Genomic DNA, 18,399 nt, shown 5'->3' on the forward strand with positions numbered 1-18,399 from the left:
TTGGCCTATCCCCCTCTCCATATCGCCGGGCGTTACTGTATTTGGTTAAAAAAGAGTTTCCCTTTCTGCGGCCTCCCTAAATTCAGTCAGTAGGGTCAATCTAGTGCCTTATCGTGTGGTGTCGGTCGGGCAGCCTGCTCCCTATATAGGTCTTCTAAATTTCACTCAATGCTCATTATCGTAGCTCATATCTTTTAATACTCCTGCATGTTTAGAAATGGAAACGCCATGGAGGGAGGCCTTAAAAGCCCCCCCAGAGTGTTGCCCAAGTAGCAACTGAGCCCATAATTCAAAATATTCTTCAATAGCAACCTGAAGCTCTGCTCAAAAGAGACCATCTAGCAGTGCCAGTCCAGGGAATCTCCACTGTCTTTCCACCCCTTCAGGCCTAGGGACCAGCAGCTCCAAAACCACTGGGGCGTGGTCTGAATACATTCTGTGGAAAAGTTTAATACCTTTGTACCAAGTAGACAAATTTGGAGTAATTAACCAATAATCTAATCTGGTCCAGGTATCATACTGGGTGGCTTAAAGTGTGTAGGCGGGGGTGGGCTGATGTTGTCGTCGCCAAATATCTAACAGTCCAATTGAATCGCTAAGCTCAAACAGAGCTTGGTGCGCTCGTGGCTTAGCATCTGTGGAAACGGAAGAGCTGTCTAGTTTAGGGTCAATTAGTAAATTAAAATCTGCTACCATGCATATAAACTCTGCCTCCATTTGCAGAATGTGGGAATGTACATCTTGAAAATACTCCGGACAATCTATGTTAGAGGCGTATATGTTCAGTAGGGCTACACAGTGGCCCATTAACTGTCCCGTTACCATGGTGTAGCGGCCCTCTGTATCATTATGTACTTTATGTAGGTGAAATGCCAAGCGTTTATGTATTAAAATCGCTGTACCACGAGCATAGGTGCGTAACTTACCTAAATATCTATGTGGACCCCAAGTGGAAGCAAACAAAGTAACCTCTGTTCTAGGCAGGTGAGTCTGTTGCAGAAATGCAATATCAATCCCATGTCTCTGAAGATATTGCACTACAATCCTTCCTTGCTTTGCACTGTTCAACCCACTAACATTCCAAGTGATCATTTTAAGGTTGGAAGAGGTAGGTACATTTATAGCAGGCATATTGTTCTGTTAAATATTGTATTCAAATTGCTGGCGGTATTAATGTGGCAAAGTGTACAACTAATGAAATGGAGCAGCAGCAAATTTAGCCAGGAATATGGTAAACCCATCCCCCTCCCATACCCGCACACACTGAAGCAGGGAACATCCCCAGTAAGCGTACAGTTAGCTACCCCAAACAAACCAGTCAACACTGAAGAGAGATAAGGATCTAAACAAATTATCAACATCGTCTATTTATTATCTAATAAGTCCAATGACAGTCCATGAATTAAGGTAGCGCAGCTACATCTTGTACGGAGATACCGAAGGCCACACTCCTGCGCCTGTATAATTCAGTAGAGAAAAGCTCCACACTGGCAGCAGAGCCACTATGTGGGGGGGAGGATTCCACTGCATTTTTGCTACCACGCTGCCCGCCAACCTTGTAGCCTCTGCAAAATTCTTGTACTGCTGAAGGGGACTCACATATTCAGGGCCTGCCCTCAATATCAACACGAAGACGTGCCAGGTATAAAAGCCCATATTGCAGGCCCAAATTATGTAGCGTCGTCTCCACACCGTTATATTTACGCCTCACCTCTTGGACCATAATAGTAAAATCTGGACACAATGATAGCGTAGAACCCTGCCAGCTTAGTGAGCCCTTTTCCCTTGCTAGTCGCAGTGCGGTGTCCCTGTCGCGGAAACTTAGCAAGCACGCAATTGTAGCTCTAGGGGGGCATCCAGGATTAGGGCGAGGGCCCAGTAAGCGATGGGCACACTTAACAATGAAAACGGAGGTGAAAGCTTCTCTGCCAAATAGATCAGCTAATAGGTTTTCCACAAACTGATCCAAACGACCATTATTGGAAGTTTCTGGAACGCCTAGGATGCGCAGGTTATTCCGTCCACTGCGGGATTCTAAATCTTTGCTTTTAATTGCCAAATCCTTGAGAATCTTTTTGAATCGTTCAAGCTTGCGCACAGCCTGAGCCGACCCATCCTCCAAGTCTGACATCCTCCCCTCAACAGTGTCCAATCGCTTCTCATGATCATAAATCGTGGTGCCTAGATTGTCCAAATGTTTGCCCAAAATGTCAAATCGGCTGTCCAAGGCTTTAAATCCTGCACGGAGCAACTTCAGCAGAAAGTCTGGGCTTGCGGGCTGATCCACTGGGGAACCTGTGGCAGAACCCCCAGCAGCCATATCTACGTCAGTAGTAGGGACCCTCTCTGTCACCTTGGGGAACTGCAATATTTGCTGCCTCTGGTCTTTACGGCCCATGCCTTCTCGACCACATCCGCTAATGTGCACATTCAGTGCGCCAGCCAGTAGGTTCCTTAAGGCACAACAACCAGTGTAGAAGCAAGGGGGATGGCAGTGGTGGTCGCAGGGGCAAAGCAGGAGACCCAGAGAAGAGCTCCCGGATGACCAGGTCTCTGCGCAGCGGGCCCTCTCATCCACTATATCTATCGGGGGAGCTCAGCTGCAACACACCGCCCCCACACGAAACGCTGTCTCGTTGCGGACCAGGATGGTAGGCAGATTCATCCCTAAGTGTTTGAATCTGGGATTCCCGGCAGGCCTTAGTCCATGGCACACAGACTTTTAGCAGGCCCACCTGTAGTTGGGCTCCTCCCCATCACCGATCTCATGGCTGTAAACTGAAGAGGAGGGCTGATTTGTTGTTGTCCCCCCTCCACTCCCGCCTGGCTGGCCAGCCGGGTGGCTGTATCCCAGGCTGGCCTGCGACCCCTGTTGCCGCAGGGCCTCCGGCATCACCGCCGGGCAGGCCCCTCGCACGCAACTCACGGGTCTCGCCATAATGGATCTTGGAGTGGGGGGTAGTCAGGATAGCCCTGCTCACCTCGCTGCTCACTCCGGTGTTCTGTTTGGTGGGGGTTCACCGTCGCTCCTTGAGCCATCAGCTCAGATTTATGCTAGGCCGCAAGCTGGGCCTGGGTTTGATTACAGGCCCCAGCGCGCAGCTCCACTCGGTGAAGTTGGTCGGGCCCGGTCTCAACGATGTTACCTCATCTGCGGCCACCGGTCCCAGCCTCGCCGAGCCACCACTGCCTTGCACCACTCCTGCGTTGGTCTCCCATGATCTAGGGGACGTCTTTGGTGCTAATAAATTACGTTTCTGTGGACACAACGGAGGAGCTTCAAAGCTGCGCGGCCATCGCGGTCGGCAGCTTGGCCACGCCCCAGGTGGAATAGTGATGGGCTAAACAGGACACTGCTGGCTAAATGTGCCTCAAATTAAAGTTTGGAGTCCAGCACAACGCCCTGTGACTTGGGTGCTCCACAAGGTTAGAGTCAAATCCACCATCGCACCCAATAATTATAAAGACTGTGGGACAGTATTCAACTTCCATGTACTTATCTGCAAAATTATGGTTTCTAAAGGGTTAACATTAAAACACACTGCCTACAAACACACGGAAAGCATCCACTTGAAGGTACAATTGCGCATCAGCAGTGTACTGATGGATGAAGCCCACCCAGTCAGCCACCTGATTGGACAGCAGCTCCAAATTCTGAATAAATATGGGGAGAGACAGTACAGGCCCCTAGGGTACTCTGTAAAATACTAACATACAGGGTAGTTGTAGGCGAGCAGAGAGGGCTTGGCGGAAGGCGTACGATATTGGGAAAAAAGCTATTTATCTCGCCTCCGTCAAATCTTACCATCGGGCTGTTTGCCGAGCTCGGGCAATTTACTATACTGCCGAAGTAGGCAACAGCTCCAATCCCTCTAAAACCATCTTTAAACTGATGAAGGATCTTTTAGTTAAACGCCCCTGTGCCCCGACGACTGGTTCCATCGCTCACTGTGAGGCCCTTGCTTTGTTTTTTCAGGATAAGGTCCATAACATCTATAAGACCTTCCCTTCTACAGGGCCTCCAGTGGAGTCTCCGATTAACATCTATGGAGATACCGTTTTGCACGCGTTGCCCCCGTTGACATCTGAAGAGTTCGACATCTTGGCTAAGCAGATTAAATCGGGGTCCCCCGCTGACCCGCTTAGTTCGACTCTTTTTAGAGATCAGTCGTTCGTGGGACGGACCGTGGTACACTCCTTGATGAACAGCTCGTTGGAGTCCGGCACGGTTCCCCTTAGCTGGAAGCGGGCAGTGGTTTCTCCCATCTTAAAGAAACCCTCTCTGTACCCAGATAAGCCAGAAAATTATCGGCCTATCTCCCTGCTTCCTTGGCCAACCAAAGTGTTGGAGGCCCACGTCAACAAAGTTCTTTCGGCCCACCTTACCCAGGCTAACATCTTGGACCCCACCCAGAACGGCTTCCGTGCTGGTCACAGCACGGAGACCGCCCTTCTCTCCATGGCGGAACATCTTCGCACGGTGATGGATGCGGGGCAGACAGCGGCGCTCGTTTTATTAGACCTGAGCGCCGCGTTTGACACTGTCTCTCATCCCATCCTGTTGCATCGCCTGGAGGAGATTGGGCTGGGTGGTCCTGCCCTCCAGTGGTTCCGGTCCTTCCTTGACGATCGTTTCTTTAGCGTTGCCCTGCCACCGTTCCAGTCCCAATTCCATCCTCTGAAACAGGGGGTCCCGCAAGGCTCCTCGCTGAGTCCCACGTTGTTCAATCTATACGTGAGACCGCTGGCTGAGGTCGTCAAGCAATGGGACATGACCATGGTCTCATATGCCGACGACACTCAGCTAGCGGTTACGATCAGCGGGGACGCGGACCGGGATGCCCCCAGGTTTCAGAGTGGACTCAGGGCGGTGGCAAGCTGGATGAAGAACAACTGTCTCCAGCTCAACGCTAAGAAAACAGAGATCATGATCGTCGGTAGGGGGGCGGAACTGTGGGGGGACAGGTGGTGGCCGGCTGAACTGGGGCCGGCCCCTTGTCCGGTCACTGAACTAAAGAACTTGGGAGTATGGATGGATCCTGCTCTTAGTTTTGTGGGCCATTCGAAGAAAATCGCGGCCTGCTGCTTCGGCATTTTGCGGTCGCTGCGTCCCATTCTGAAGTTCTTTGACCATCGTACCAGGCAGCTGATAGTCCAGGCTACTGTGTTATCTCGCCTGGACTATGCAAACTCTCTCCTGGTAGGGACCAACTTGGCTGAGGTCACCCGCCTCCAACGCGTTCAGAATGCTGCGGCGAGAGCCATTGTTGGTCTACCCCGAACGAGTTCTGTCTCCGGCACACTGAGATTGTTGCACTGGCTGCCTATCAGGGCAAGAATTCAGTTTAAAGTGCTGTGTTTGGCTTCCAAGATTTTGAGGGGAGGGGGTCCTCAAATCCTTGCAGATCTTCTGTCCTGGTATGTACCTACCCGTTCTTTGAGATCTGAGGGCCAAGCTCTTGCCGTGACCCCTCGATACAGGCTGTGCCGGGTTGGTGGTCGATCCTTCCGGGTCAGAGCAGCTGCGCTTTGGAATTCCCTTCCTGTTGAATTGCGGTTATTAGATGACCTTTTAGCTTTTCGCAAAGCTTTAAAAACTTTTCTGTTTTAATAATCTCCCTTGTTTTTATCTGTTGTGTTCCCTGTAGGTGTTGCATATTTCCTGCCATGCGCCAGGACGCCCCTTAGCTGGGGCAGCTGTGCGCAATACAAATATGTGTAACATAACATAACATAACATAACATACTAACAACAAGCATTCGCTATGCAATAGGTCTCGCATTTGCGAGAGTTTGAGCTATTGGCATTGTAAAGGACAACGCCTTTTATTTATGTGTTTTAAAAACCTGCAAGTGGTGCGTAAACACGCTGTTTGTACTTCTAGTCCTTCCTCACCAGAAGCAAGGCTGGCAGTAACTGCACCTCTTACTGCCAGCCTTGCTTCTGGTGAGCAAGGACTAGAAGTACAAACTGCGTATTTACGCACAGCTTGCAGGTTTTTAAAACAAGAGTAATTCCAACTAGGAGTCTCTTTTTGAACAATGCTAATAAAATCTGCCAACGAAAGACCACAATTAATCCCACATAACACCAATATAAACTACCACATTCAATAATATGCATAACACCATTCAAGCTTAGTGACAATTACTGTATGTCAAAGGGGCTATCCAGTGCAATGACAGAAGCAGCATTATATCAGATGAGCGGCACGATATGCTAAACACAGATTTTTAGCTCATTTATTTAAACCACGCCCTTAATTAAATCGACCACGTCGCTTGTAGAGGCTCCCCCACAGCCCAAGTTTTTACATTCCACTTAAAGCTCTTGTTAGAGTACTTGTAACGTATGTGATACCATGTACTTTTGCGGGACCGAAACATATGCTATTTGATGAGTTTCAAGATCATCAGCAAGTGTAATTGGGTGTGGTGACACCAGGGCTCTTCCCATGGGTCTGAAACCCACTTCCTATGGCTGCAACAAGTGAATAAAAAAATACAACATTCCTCTATCCATACTGAGGAAATAAAGTTACTAAAAACAATTAGATGAAACGTCTAGAAATATTTAAAAATAACTTCTGACACTGCATAGACTAGAGCGATCCGGGCAAATCACACAAACTGAATATTTAGTTTAGTACAGAGGATTGAATACATAAAGGCAACATTAGGCACAAACGCTTCGACTGACAGGCTGACAACTACACTTCTAAATGAGATATTAAACGATTAACGATCTGGAGACAGCCACAAACCTTCTTTGATGATGAAACGATCGAGAGACGTTCCTGGCCATGCAAATATTTATGAACAGGAGGCATCAGCTTCAGCGCTAGGGATGGAGTAGATTCTAACGTGGTTTTTGTTCAGCCCCATCTCTTGCACAAAGTGTAGCTCCATAAAGGGCGAGCGCTTTCAGAGCATGCACACTGACTTCTGGGCCTAGGACTGTGTGCCAGCCAAGAATACATGAGCTGACAGTAGGAACCGCGTGTAGCAGGCAGGTGTGCAGAGCCCTCCAGGAAGTGTAATGGCAGTATCGTAGAAGCTTCCTTTGACCAGTTATTGGTTAGGCGGGTCCCAGTTCGATAACCAGCACAATAGACTATGGCAGGCGTGTGTCTGGACCTGGAAGCCATGTCATTTGAATATCAGGCGGGTTTTCTATGGGCTCTTAGGTTTGTGACCACTGAAGTATGGGTGCTACCTGTGAATGGTTGCCAAGCGGTGCCCCCCTCACAGTTTAGACCACTGCTGCAGTAAATGACAAGCCATATTTTCTCTGCACTACTGTCCTTGCCGCTCCACCTCAAGCAGAACTTACAACTTTTACTAAAAGAAATAGTGATCGCGATTAAATAAAGCTATTTTGCATAAAATAAATGCAGCACAATCTTCACATTATAAACCCTGATAACCGAGTCCTGCCTTTCTAATTTACTGAACTTTTGGAACTGTGCACACATTACAGAGTCGAAACTTTAGGTAGTGTTAACAAGACCACGGCTGTTAAATTAAAAGAAGTTGTAATTGAAAAAATAATTAAAGAGGTGTAACAAAGGTGGCAGGAAAAAGTAATTTCCCCAACAGGAAATGCACCAACGGAGAATTGGAAGCAACTAAGTCTAGCGAGTATAGAATTAAAATAAATTAGGGCTTAAGTCTCGAATGAAATTACGTCTGGTAACTACTCAATTGTAGTTGTCATAGTAATGTGCATCCTGTGTGTTTCTGATGTAAACAGCTCATATGCTGCGTATTTCTTGGACACGTGTGTTTTCCTACCCAATTAGTTTCTGGTGCAACAGTGTTTTCTTTGTGCAGCACACAGGAGAGGTATCCCTAGAATAGGTGTTCATGGTAGAGGCACAGCATGAGTTTTCCCACCATTTTACATTGTTCTGGTTTATAAATAATAAAAATAAAAGTGCTTCGACTAAATAAATATTTAAGTTAACCTTCTGCTCACTTCAAGTGACATCATCCGTCCAGCCCCTCACTGACTGTCTGATCTGGCGATGTCTCCATCCCGACCCTCTCAGTCCATGTCACTAGCGATCTCTCTTTCTCCTCATCCTGCTCCCTCGGGGTCATTCACCACCTAATCCACTTCTTTCCAATGGCTTCCCCTGTAGGTGTCCGTGTGACCTGCACATCTTAGTCATTTGCTGTTTCCTGATGTCTTCCCCTGCACTCCTGCTGCCTCAGTCTTTCTCACAGGCTGTCTTTGACAGCATCTGCGTGCCCTTCTTTTTAATCCTGTCCTTTAACTTCCCATGATCCATTAATTCGGATTTCTAGTTATCTCCTGCCGATCTCTTTCGGCCCTTGCACTCCAAATCCATGCCACTGGCTGTCTATTCCTGCCCTTCTGTCTCAGCCTGCCATTTCACCCCATAACCCCTGGCAATAGGGGTCACTGCCTAACCTCCCCTCTCACTAGCTGTCTCGGTTTACTTCAAGCACCAACAACCCCTACTACTGGGTGCGTTAGCTACACTGTACCGGTCTTTCCAACACTCTGAACCCTGTCAATTTACAAAAATTATTGGTTTGCCTTCCCATTTACACAATCCTTTCCTCTGACTGGTGATCTGTTTACATAATGACCAAGGCCAATAGAATTATGCGTCAGGAGAGGACCGGAAGGGTGGAGCATGGTTGACTAAATTACGCAGCAATAAGAGGAAAATTATGTGGTGTTATGTAGCACATTTCGTATAGTATTACTTTATTTTTTTGTCATTTGTGCATAGGTTAACACTGTCTGAGCAAATGCCCCACTCCATTGGTAGCAGTTTAAGACCAAAATATAGCAATAAGCAACAGAAAGGGGACCAACCAACATTTACAAAGGTCCTTCCACTGCACTGTAACATTTTGCCCAGTTTTAGTAACTTTTTGTCCATCAGCACTAGAATCAAAATTGTTTATCAAAATCTGCAGATTAAGTAGCAGATGATGAATTATGTGGTGAATTCATAACTATGCGGACAATGCAGCAGGCGCACAAATCGCATCATTTCAATAGCTCCTATCAAAACCACCTTACACTCTACCACTGCACCAAACACAGCAAGTAATTCTACAAAGAATAGAAAATACCTAACAGAGCCCCTATTTATTGAATTTACCAATACTTATTTAACATTGTGAGTCTAAGATAAAAACCCTGCATGCAAACTACTATTTGCAAACAAGCATTTACAATGCAATGGTTTTGCCTTTGTTAAAGTTAGAGCTATTGGCATTGCTCTTGACACTCTGAAGCTCCACTCTGAAGCTCCACTCTGCACTCTGAAGCTCCACTCTGCACTCTGAAGCTCCACTCTGCACTCTGAAGCTGCACTCTGCACTCTGAAGCTGCACTCTGAAGCTCCACTCTGCACTCTGAAGCTGCACTCTGAAGCTGCACTCTGAAGCTCCACTCTGAAGCTCCACTCTGAAGCTCCACTCTGAAGCTCCACTCTGAAGCTCCACTCTGAAGCTCCACTCTGAAGCTCCACTCTGAAGCTCCACTCTGAAGCTCCACTCTGAAGCTCCACTCTGAAGCTCCACTCTGAAGCTCCACTCTGAAGCTCCACTCTGAAGCTCCACTCTGAAGCTCCACTCTGAAGCTCCACTCTGAAGCTCCACTCTGAAGCTCCACTCTGAAGCTCCACTCTGAAGCTCCACTCTGCACTCTGAATCTGCACTCTGAAGCTCCACTCTGCACTCTGAAGCTCCACTCTGAAGCTCCACTCTGCACTCTGAAGCTCCACTCTGAAGCTCCACTCTGAAGCTCCACTCTGAAGCTCCACTCTGAAGCTCCACTCTGCACTCTGAAGCTCCACTCTGAAGCTCCACTCTGCACTCTGAAGCTCCACTCTGAAGCTCCACTCTGCACTCTGAAGCTCCACTCTGAAGCTCCACTCTGCACTCTGAAGCTCCACTCTGAAGCTCCACTCTGCACTCTGAAGCTCCACTCTGCACTCTGAAGCTCCACTCTGCACTCTGAAGCTCCACTCTGCACTCTGAAGCTCCACTCTGCACTCTGAAGCTCCACTCTGAATCTGCACTCTGAAGCTCCACTCTGCACTCTGAAGCTCCACTCTGAATCTGCACTCTGAAGCTCCACTCTGCACTCTGAAGCTCCACTCTGCACTCTGAAGCTCCACTCTGCACTCTGAAGCTCCACTCTGAAGCTCCACTCTGAAGCTCCACTCTGAAGCTCCACTCTGAAGCTCCACTCTGAAGCTCCACTCTGAAGCTCCACTCTGAAGCTCCACTCTGAAGCTCCACTCTGAAGCTCCACTCTGCACTCTGAATCTGCACTCTGAAGCTCCACTCTGCACTCTGAAGCTCCACTCTGCACTCTGAAGCTCCACTCTGAATCTGCACTCTGAAGCTCCACTCTGAATCTGCACTCTGAAGCTCCACTCTGCACTCTGAAGCTCCACTCTGAAGCTCCACTCTGAAGCTCCACTCTGAATCTGCACTCTGAATCTGCACTCTGAAGCTCCACTCTGAAGCTCCACTCTGAAGCTCCACTCTGAAGCTCCACTCTGCACTCTGAAGCTCCACTCTGAAGCTCCACTCTGCACTCTGAAGCTCCACTCTGAAGCTCCACTCTGCACTCTGAAGCTCCACTCTGAAGCTCCACTCTGCACTCTGAAGCTCCACTCTGAAGCTCCACTCTGAAGCTCCACTCTGAAGCTCCACTCTGAAGCTCCACTCTGAAGCTCCACTCTGAAGCTCCACTCTGAAGCTCCACTCTGAAGCTCCACTCTGCACTCTGAAGCTCCACTCTGAAGCTCCACTCTCCACTCTGAAGCTCCACTCTGCACTCTGAAGCTCCACTCTGAAGCTCCACTCTGCACTCTGAAGCTCCACTCTGAAGCTCCACTCTGAAGCTCCACTCTGAAGCTCCACTCTGAAGCTCCACTCTGAAGCTCCACTCTGAAGCTCCACTCTGAAGCTCCACTCTGAAGCTCCACTCTGAAGCTCCACTCTGAAGCTCCACTCTGAAGCTCCACTCTGAAGCTCCACTCTGAAGCTCCACTCTGAAGCTCCACTCTGAAGCTCCACTCTGAAGCTCCACTCTGAAGCTCCACTCTGAAGCTCCACTCTGAAGCTCCACTCTGAAGCTCCACTCTGAAGCTCCACTCTGAAGCTCCACTCTGAAGCTCCACTCTGAAGCTCCACTCTGAAGCTCCACTCTGAAGCTCCACTCTGAAGCTCCACTCTGAAGCTCCACTCTGAAGCTCCACTCTGAAGCTCCACTCTGAAGCTCCACTCTGAAGCTCCACTCTGAAGCTCCACTCTGAAGCTCCACTCTGAAGCTCCACTCTGAAGCTCCACTCTGAAGCTCCACTCTGAAGCTCCACTCTGAAGCTCCACTCTGAAGCTCCACTCTGATGCTCCACTCTGATGCTCCACTCTGATGCTCCACTCTGATGCTCCACTCTGATGCTCCACTCTGATGCTCCACTCTGATGCTCCACTCTGATGCTCCACTCTGATGCTCCACTCTGCACTCTGAAGCTCCACTCTGAAGCTCCACTCTGCACTCTGAAGCTCCACTCTGAAGCTCCACTCTGCACTCTGAAGCTCCACTCTGCACTCTGAAGCTCCACTCTGAAGCTCCACTCTGCACTCTGAAGCTCCACTCTGAATCTGCACTCTGAAGCTCCACTCTGCACTCTGAAGCTCCACTCTGAATCTGCACTCTGAAGCTCCACTCTGCACTCTGAAGCTCCACTCTGAATCTGCACTCTGAAGCTCCACTCTGCACTCTGAAGCTCCACTCTGAATCTGCACTCTGAAGCTCCACTCTGAATCTGCACTCTGATGCTCCACTCTGAATCTGCACTCTGAAGCTCCACTCTGCACTCTGAATCTGCACTCTGCAGCTCCACTCTGAATCTGCAGCTCCACTCTGAATCTGCAGCTCCACTCTGCACTCTGAAGCTCCACTCTGAAGCTCCACTCTGAATCTGCACTCTGAAGCTCCACTCTGAAGCTCCACTCTGAAGCTCCACTCTGAAGCTCCACTCTGAATCTGCACTCTGAAGCTCCACTCTGAATCTGCACTCTGAAGCTCCACTCTGAATCTGCACTCTGAAGCTCCACTCTGAATCTGCACTCTGAAGCTCCACTCTGAATCTGCACTCTGAAGCTCCACTCTGAATCTGCACTCTGAAGCTCCACTCTGAATCTGCACTCTGAAGCTCCACTCTGAATCTGCACTCTGAAGCTCCACTCTGAATCTGCACTCTGAAGCTCCACTCTGAATCTGCACTCTGAAGCTCCACTCTGAATCTGCACTCTGAAGCTCCACTCTGAATCTGCACTCTGAAGCTCCACTCTGCACTCTGAAGCTCCACTCTGCACTCTGAAGCTCCACTCTGAATCTGCACTCTGAAGCTCCACTCTGAAGCTCCACTCTGAAGCTCCACTCTGCACTCTGAAGCTCCACTCTGCACTCTGAAGCTCCACTCTGCACTCTGAAGCTCCACTCTGAAGCTCCACTCTGAAGCTCCACTCTGAAGCTCCACTCTGAAGCTCCACTCTGAAGCTCCACTCTGAAGCTCCACTCTGAAGCTCCACTCTGAAGCTCCACTCTGAAGCTCCACTCTGAAGCTCCACTCTGAAGCTCCACTCTGAAGCTCCACTCTGAAGCTCCACTCTGAAGCTCCACTCTGAAGCTCCACTCTGAAGCTCCACTCTGAAGCTCCACTCTGAAGCTCCACTCTGAAGCTCCACTCTGAAGCTCCACTCTGAAGCTCCACTCTGAAGCTCCACTCTGAAGCTCCACTCTGCACTCTGAAGCTCCACTCTGCACTCTGAAGCTCCACTCTGCACTCTGAAGCTCCACTCTGCACTCTGAAGCTCCACTCTGCACTCTGAAGCTCCACTCTGAAGCTCCACTCTGCACTCTGAAGCTCCACTCTGAAGCTCCACTCTGCACTCTGAAGCTCCACTCTGAAGCTCCACTCTGCACTCTGAAGCTCCACTCTGAAGCTCCACTCTGCACTCTGAAGCTCCACTCTGAAGCTCCACTCTGCACTCTGAAGCTCCACTCTGAAGCTCCACTCTGCACTCTGAAGCTCCACTCTGAAGCTCCACTCTGAAGCTCCACTCTGAAGCTCCACTCTGAAGCTCCACTCTGAAGCTCCACTCTGAAGCTCCACTCTGAAGCTCCACTCTGAAGCTCCACTCTGAAGCTCCACTCTGAAGCTCCACTCTGAAGCTCCACTCTGAAGCTCCACTCTGAAGCTCCACTCTGAAGCTCCACTCTGAAGCTCCACTCTGAAGCTCCACTCTGAAGCTCCACTCTGAAGCTCCACTCTGAAGCTCCACTCTGAAGCTCCACTCTGAACTCTGAAGCTCCACTCTGAAGCTCCACTCTGCACTCTGAAGCTCCACTCTGCACTCTGAAGCTCCACTCTGAAGCTCCACTCTGCACTCTGAAGCTCCACTCTGCACTCTGAAGCTCCACTCTGAAGCTCCACTCTGCACTCTGAAGCTCCACTCTGAATCTGCACTCTGAAGCTCCACTCTGCACTCTGAAGCTCCACTCTGAATCTGCACTCTGAAGCTCCACTCTGCACTCTGAAGCTCCACTCTGAAGCTGCACTCTGAAGCTCCACTCTGAAGCTCCACTCTGAAGCTCCACTCTCCACTCTGAAGCTCCACTCTGAAGCTCCACTCTGAAGCTCCACTCTGAAGCTCCACTCTGAAGCTCCACTCTGAAGCTCCACTCTGAAGCTCCACTCTGAAGCTCCACTCTGAAGCTCCACTCTGAAGCTCCACTCTGAAGCTCCACTGAAGCTACACACCGCGCAGGGCAGCTCTGGATGCTGATGCGAGAGGCCAGCTGGGAGGCGCGCTGCTCGTCTTCCTGCTCGTGCTGACTCGGAGAGAAAACTTGTTTTCATTGGGAGAGCGGCCTTCAAAGACCTGGTCACTGCACCTCTCCGAGTGTTTAGCTTGGGATAAAATGGGCGCAGTGTTGTGGTGATGACAGTAGAGCAAGGGAGGTGCCGGCAATGCCGGACCAGACTCGGGGGCGTTCCCGGCGTCGCGTGACGTCGGCAAAAGGGAAAGAATGTCAGGAACGCCCCCGTGTCTGGTCCGGCCCCTCGTCCAATGGCAAGGCTCCGTTTACGGAGCCAGCCAATCAATGACGAGGGCCGAACCAAAGCCACACTACTGTTCTCATCAGGTTTTCGCCTGCGCCGAAAAAGATGCGCAGAGCGCATCTTTTTGGCGAGGCAAAACCTAACAAGCATTGAAAATGCAATAGGTCTCGCAATAGAAGAGTTTGACATTTTTCGTTTTGCATATGGATGAGTGGCGTTGCGTGGATGAGTGGCGTTGCGTGGATGAGTGGCGTTGCGTGGGTGAGTGGCGTTGCGTGGGTGAGTGGCGTTGCGTGGGTGAGTGGCGTTGCGTGGCTGAGCGGCGTTGCGTGGCTGAGCGGCGTTGCGTGGCTGAGCGGCGTTGCGTGGCTGAGCGGCGTTGCGTGGCTGAGCGGCGTTGCGTGGGTGAGCGGCGTTGCGTGGGTGAGCGGCGTTGCGTGGGTGAGCGGCGTTGCGTGGGTGAGTGGCGTTGCGTGGGTGAGTGGCGTTGCGTGGGTGAGTGGCGTTGCGTGGGTGAGTGGCGTTGCGTGGGTGAGTGGCGTTGCGTGGGTGAGTGGCGTTGCGTGGGTGAGTGGCGTTGCGTGGGTGAGTGGCGTTGCGTGGGTGAGTGGCGTTGCGTGTGTGAGTGGCGTTGCGTGTGTGTGTGGCGTTGCGTGTGTGTGTGGCGTTGCGTGTGTGTGTGGCGTTGCGTGTGTGTGTGGCGTTGCGTGGGTGAGTGGCGTTGCGTGGGTGAGTGGCGTTGCGTGGGTGAGTGGCGTTGCGTGGGTGAGTGGCGTTGCGTGGGTGAGTGGCGTTGCGTGGGTGAGTGGCGTTGCGTGGGTGAGTGGCGTTGCGTGGGTGAGTGGCGTTGCGTGGGTGAGTGGCGTTGCGTGTGTGAGTGGCGTTGCGTGTGTGAGTGGCGTTGCGTGTGTGAGTGGCGTTGCGTGTGTGAGTGGCGTTGCGTGTGTGAGTGGCGTTGCGTGTGTGTGTGGCGTTGCGTGTGTGTGTGGCGTTGCGTGTGTGTGTGGCGTTGCGTGTGGCGTTGCGTGTGTGTGTGGCGTTGCGTGTGTGAGTGGCGTTGCGTGTGTGAGTGGCGTTGCGTGTGTGAGTGGCGTTGCGTGTGTGAGTGGCGTTGCGTGTGTGAGTGGCGTTGCGTGGCTGAGTGGCGTTGCGTGGCTGAGTGGCGTTGCGTGGGTGAGTGGCGTTGCGTGGCTGAGTGGCGTTGCGTGGCTGAGTGGCGTTGCGTGGGTGAGTGGCGTTGCATGTGTGAGTGGCGTTGCATGTGTGAGTGGCGTTGCATGTGTGAGTGGCGTTGCATGTGTGAGTGGCGTTGCATGTGTGAGTGGCGTTGCATGTGTGAGTGGCGTTGCATGTGTGAGTGGCGTTGCATGTGTGTGTGGCGTTGCATGTGTGTGTGGCGTTGCGTGTGTGTGTGGCGTTGCGTGTGTGAGTGGCGTTGCGTGGGTGAGTGGCGTTGCGTGGGTGAGTGGCGTTGCGTGGGTGAGTGGCGTTGCGTGGGTGAGTGGCGTTGCGTGGGTGAGTGGCGTTGCGTGGGTGAGTGGCGTCGCGTGGGTGAGTGGCGTTGCGTGGGTGAGTGGCGTTGCGTGGGTGAGTGGCGTTGCATGGGTGAGTGGCGTTGCGTGGGTGAGTGAATGGTTAGCTGTTGCTTATGCGACGTATAGCACTTAATACTAAAGTAGGCAGACCTTCTTAGCCTTTGTGAGAATAATAGCAAAATAAAAATAAAAACCAGATCAAGTCAAGGACGCAAACGGCACCATGCTATTGTTTATTTACTCAGATGATTTGCATAAAAATGTAACTTGTGAGCACGTTTCTCTAACTCTCCAATAATCCCATTACAACACTTTGTACAAATGAGATTGGGACTCATCCTTCCGAAGTCGAGAAAAATGTGCAACGCTGTGTTGAAGTTAATTTTTTTAATTAACAAAATGCAAATAATGTGGAGAGATTTCAAGTGATTCAGGAATGGGCGCCCTTGTAAAGAGAAAGTACGGCCGGCCTGGGCAGTGATAGGGGAGGAGGGAGGAGAAATGCGAGTCACGGCAGCAGCAGCCTTTGATGTGCCTGCCGGCCGGCCGTGAATAATTAGGGGGTGAGAAATGCGCTCGGAGGGCTGCCTTTGATGTGGTAATGCGAGGCAGGCAGGCAGGCGGCTGGTGGCATTGTGCACGCGCTTTTTAGGGCTTGCGCAAGCGCAATGACCTAAAAAGCACATGCACTTGAAGGAATCGCCAGTGGAATCGCCAGTGGATAAACACTGGATAAGCCCCTATAGAGCTTCGCCAGCTATGCGCTGAAGCGCATCAGCAGGCGAGCCCTAAAAAGGCCCGGGACACTGAAGGCATCATATATAATGTGGGGCCATTTGGCAGCATGTTTAACTCACAAATGCCACATGCCGACTTAAGCTCATTGAACACTGAGTTCTAATGCCTGGGTTGCCACATATACATAAGGATGTTTATATTATATGCATACTGGATACGATATATGCAAATCAAGTACCGTGGGATGCAGGTTCAAATGCTGTTCTAGTGCTGTTTGCAGTAAAGGCCATTAGGGCAGATGAAAGCCCGCCAAGCTGTGTTTGAATGTACTCCACACAAACAGAGGACTAGCTTTGCTGTGTGTGCTCTGATGCAAGCGTTGGTCCGCAGACAAGCTCTACAAAGTAAGTTGAAATAATATCTGGCACCCTGAGCCTGAGGACAGACCAACACTGCGGGGGCTGGGTGCTGAGACTGAGATCTGAGAGTAGGCTGTTGACGTGTGAACGAGGTGGCAGAAAGGGGGGCCAGAGGAAGTGCTCAAATAATAGAGTCTGGACGTGAATGCTAACTTGATGTTTATGTAGTGTCAAAGAACTCTACTCGCCGTTTCCAAGCACTGTAAATAACAACTCTTACTATTAATCACTTTATAGTACTGAATTTATGGAACAATGAAGATCTAAGTGTGCCCTGTTGGTTTCGGTCTCATGACTTCCAGAGCAGAACCTTTGTCAGTGGTGAATGTTCAGCTCACTGAGCCACCCTACGCAGCTAGCAATGTGGTTCACAGCCCCAAAGGGCGCCCAGGCCAATATTTTCTGATGCTGAAGAAGACAAGGATGCACTAGTCCTTGATGTGTGGTCTGGCAGAAGGCCTTACACCGTTCCTGTGTGCTCTCTCCACAGTTCTCCATTTCTCTGCACTTCGCACACTCCTTTCAGCGTTTCCTCTCGCTGCCGTCACAGTCTCCGCCCCTTTTCTCTCAGCCTAGGCTCCCTGCCCGCTCCCTGTCTAGTTCTGTGTGTTTAGTTACTTTTTATTCTGTGTACACAGCACACATAAAACTCTCCACAGATCATCTTTGAAAACCTTGCCGAATATAAAATACAATAATGTAAACAGCCATATAATCCAGTCCCTGCATTAACTGTTGACTGAACGGAGGCTGCAGTCCATGCTGAAACCATGACCGGGCGCTGCTTCGCAGGATGTCTCCAGTCAGAGTTCATCAACTAAGCGTATACCCCGTTGTCCCTACTTAGCCCCCATGTGTTTGATCACTTACCGGTACCCCAACACCCGAGTGTTTCACCTCGCGCCAGCATTCGCCCTCTGACAACTTCTCCCCACATCAGCTCTCTCATACCAGTACAAGCCTTTCAACCTTTCTCTGCTGGAAAGTAATCAGAGGATTGCTGGAAAGCATGCTGTGTTTAAAGGTGAAAGCGGGCAGAAACCCATTAAAGAAAAGAGGGCTTACAAACTAAAGCAAGCCGTCGCCATCACGCGTTCCCTTTAATGAAGAAAAAGAAAAGGACCTACACCGACTAATGTAGGAGATCGTGTCACGCCGCAAGTGCATGATCCAGTCCGAATGGGCGAGCCGAAAAGGAGACAGGGAGGGAACAAACAAGACTCACTCCAAATCGAAAGCGAGCGTTTAGCATTAGGTGGGACATAAACCAATCAAAAGCATGGGCGGAGCTTCCACTCCACCTCCGAAATCAACTCTACAACCATAGATCTCGCACAGCGCACAGTGCATGCGCTACAACGCTAGGCGAGACCTAAAAAGAGGGAGGGCATTTTGCCTCAATGCTCGAAGCACCAAATGAGGCCAGAGAGAAATGATACAAAAAATGCCAAGACCCCATTTCCGAGAGGCCACTCATGAGGAGAACATGAAAATAATAAAGCCAGGGTCAACTGAGCCTAGACAATAAAAAGGCACTAACACAAGCAGAAAGGTGTCCTCAAAATTAGTTGAGGC

General features: G+C 50.4%; 1 protein-coding gene across 3 annotated transcripts in view; it reads right to left on the reverse strand.

Moving 5' to 3' along the window:
- Positions 1-18,399, reverse strand: part of ARHGEF12 (Rho guanine nucleotide exchange factor 12) — a 926,126-nt gene that overhangs the window by 862,331 nt on the left and 45,396 nt on the right. The gene's annotated exons all lie outside the window — the stretch shown is intronic.

Source organism: Lissotriton helveticus, chromosome 3_1, assembly GCF_964261635.1.
Source record: "Lissotriton helveticus chromosome 3_1, aLisHel1.1, whole genome shotgun sequence".
In the NCBI taxonomy this organism is placed as follows: Eukaryota; Metazoa; Chordata; class Amphibia; order Caudata; family Salamandridae; genus Lissotriton; species Lissotriton helveticus.